General features: G+C 27.7%; 1 non-coding gene across 1 annotated transcript; it reads left to right on the top strand.

Moving 5' to 3' along the window:
• The first annotated feature begins 3,372 nt into the window (after positions 1-3,372).
• On the top strand, positions 3,373-3,444 carry TRNAM-CAU. Its single transcript has one exon. It is a non-coding gene; the product is annotated as a tRNA-Met (tRNA).
• The last annotated feature ends 202 nt before the right edge of the window (positions 3,445-3,646 follow it).

Consider the following 3,646-nt stretch of genomic DNA (forward strand, 5'->3'; position numbering starts at 1 on the left):
GCGTGTAAATCAGGGGTGACTGAAGGGTTGGAAAGATTTAAAACAAAATTAATAATGAAGTTTTTTATTGTAGTTTTTATCTAAAAATTATTTTTCGAGCTTTGAGGATTTTTTTTAGGCGTAAAACAATTAATTCTAAAAAGAAAAACTGAAATCTCTTTTCCTTGGAAGCCACAAAAATTAGTAGAAAAAATAATTTAGACATTTTTTTTTAAACCTAAAGCAAGGGCTTTAACTGGCTTTTGAGACTACTTTGATGTGAATTAATTAGATTTGAATTCTTGTATGCATGCACTTTGGACAAGACATATGATACACAGATACCATACGAGTATCATATATGATACATATTTGATTCGACAATTTATTTTGTCTTAAAAAATATAGAATATGATAGGTATTTTATACGAGGATTCATTTTATATTAAAAAATATATGATGTTATTGTAATTTGTTTTAAATTATACTACAATCGAAAACTATTAATAAACATTATCCAAATTAAATATTAATTGAAAACTATTAATAAACATTATCCAAATTAAATATCATATTCTCTTAACCTAAATAAAACAAGAAAATATACATTCAAAACTAAAAAAATTATATATTTTTATTTTAAAATTATCGTTTATTTTGAAATTATATGTGGTACTGTTGATTTTTAAGTTATTATGCATTTTTTGAATTGTTGTTATGGATTTAAATCTTTAATTTTATAATTTTTACGAATTTTTAAACTGTTAATAATATTTTATTCATTGTTATTCATATTTTAAAATTCAATTTATATCTTATTTAATTTCTTTTTATTTATTGTTATTATTATTATTATTTGAAAATTCAGTTTAAAAATCATTCTAAATGTATATTCTAATAATCTTATCTATCTATCACCTTACTTAGTTATGTCACATGTTATTTTATACTTTTATCATTTTGTAATTTTATAAAAATTTCCATTTTATAAGACTCTTTATACGTTATCATAAGACACCTTCAAAGTAAAACTCATTTTCTGTTATAGCTAAAGTACAAATTCAAAATGTCATGGTTGGAAAAGAGGAAAATAGTAACTAGTCTCAGTAATAAAAAGAAAAATATGAATGCTTTCAAAAACTTATTTACCTATTTAACTCTTATATCGATGGATAATAATATTGTTTGGATATAACAATATAAAAAGTACTGTATTAATAAAAGATATTGATGTTTATAATAGATAACATTAAAATATTAAAGGATGACTAGTATTTTAATTTGAAGGGATATAAGTTTAAGTTCAACGTATAAAGGTAAAAATATTAAAAGAAGTGATAAATTATTTTTTTATTTTATCGTAATAACTGAATTAATGGTTGCAAAAAATTAAATAAGTAAAGTATGTACTAAAACTTAATTTGCTTGATATAATCATCAAATCAGAGTGGCGCAGCAGAAGCGTGGTGGGCCATAACTCACAGGTCCCAGTTAACAACCTTGCAATAAAATATTTAAATGGTGCAACCAATTTTTTCATTGACTACCCAAATGACATTACCAAATTTCCTTTTATTTAGTAAGTTAAAAGCTGATTTTGCACAAACCACATCATCCAAATATCCAGATAATAAAAAATATAAATTTCTTTTAGTACTTGATATAGGTCATAAAAATATAATCAAAATTCAATTGAAAATTTCCAAATTTATTAAACTTAATTAAGCTAAATATATATATATATATATATATATATATATATATATATATATATATATTATAGTAAATGTATTGATGTCATTTAACCACTCCATAAAGTTTACATGAAAATTATGGGACTGCAAAAAGAATTCTAAGGGTTTTGAGGATTTTGTTATTTTCTTTATGCAATATTTTATGCTTAGGTTTCTCTTTGTTGGGTTTGAATTTTTTCTGCAACCTTATCTGCTTTCAAGGTGAGTTCATGATTCATCATTTTGAGGTTTTACTTCTGATTATTCTGAATCGGTTTTCATTCTGAGTTTATTGGGTTTTTCCTTTGTTGCATGTCTCAGCTTTGATCACTGCAACGAATTTTCCCAATCGAAGCTTGCTCTGTTTGGAAGCTCCAAATTTCTCTGTTTATCTAGTAAGATCCTGTAATCCAATCCCGTTGTGCATCCCAAATGGGTTTTGTGTTTTTATTAGATCTGATTATTTTTTACAATGGGATGGTTCTTGAATCCCTTTTTTCGTGCTCGTGATGTTTCTACCAATCAACTTTCTCTGACTTCCCTGTTTCTTAAATGGATTTTAAAACCCTAATTCCGGGTTTGCTCAAAATCCTAATACCCCACTAAAAGATGAAACAATTCCCTGAACAAGTGTTTTAACAAGACAAATGAGGGCAACAGATTTGTAAAGATGATAAGAATGGATATTGATTTTGTTGTTGGATTGTTAATGATATAGAGAAGACGAATGTGAAAGTGAAAGTGGATGGAATTGGAAATTGAAGAAGGTGGCAGTGAAGCGAAGGTGGTGACGACGTGAAGGTTTTGTAGCGGAGCGACGCGACAACACTGGAGTTTGCTCACGCGGCGGGTAGGGTTTCACTAGAAATTAGGTTTGTGTCGTTGGAAAAGATGACTCTGATGTAGCAGAAGAGATATATGGCAAAAATTGGCCACGTCATCCCACCACCTGTGCAGAATTTTAACACCGTTAACGATTTTTAACGGTAGGGGCTAAATTATTTCAGATTAGCACTTATAAGGACTCAATTGGGAAACTTTAAAAGAAGGGGACCAAATTGGGAATAACTAACAAAAATAGAAACGCCTAAATGGTTTAAACCTAATTAATATATAAAGTAATGTATTAAATAAAAGTCTTAATGTTTATAATAGATATAACGTTTAAGGTTTACACCTCTTTTTGGTCCTAAGTTATGAGCGGATGTTCACTTTAGTCCCCGCTTTTAAAAATGTAAACCTTTGATTCCTAGGTTATAAAAAATGTATCAAATGAGTTCTTTTTTTATGTTCATGGTCAAAGTACAAAGAGCAATCTAAGGTGTTGTCATTATTAAGAAACAAATCAGAGCAATCTAAATATGTAGCAGTTGTTAAGAAACAACCTAAAACAGTATTTCAAGTCAATAAAAGGACTCATTTGATACATTGCTTGTAACTTAGGGACCAAAAAGAGGTTTAAACTAACATTTAAATATTAAAGGGTGACTAGTATTTTAATATGAAGGGATATAAGTTTAAGTTTTACCTATGAAGCTAAAAACATTAAAAGTAGTAATAAATTATTTTATTTTATTCTAATAACTGAAATAATTGTAATGCAAAATATTAGATAAGTAAAGTATATAGTAAAATTTAATTTGCTAAATAATATCAATAAATCAGAGTGGCGCAGCGGAAGCCTGGTGGGCCCATAACCCACAGGTCCCAGGATCGAAACCTGGCTCTGATAAAAAGAGAAGGCTTTCCTCTAATTATTTGTTTTGTTTTCTTATTTTCTCTATACACAATCTGGGCTGATTTTAGGATCTTATTTGGGTCAAATGTGGGCTTGATGAAATTAGGTCAGGATGGAAAAAACCTTTCCTGTTGTTAACTCAATTGAAAACATCAAAGTATATGTCAATGGTAGAGTTAATAAAATATTTTACATT

This window comes from Vigna radiata, chromosome 2 (assembly GCF_000741045.1).
Source record: "Vigna radiata var. radiata cultivar VC1973A chromosome 2, Vradiata_ver6, whole genome shotgun sequence".
In the NCBI taxonomy this organism is placed as follows: Eukaryota; Viridiplantae; Streptophyta; class Magnoliopsida; order Fabales; family Fabaceae; genus Vigna; species Vigna radiata.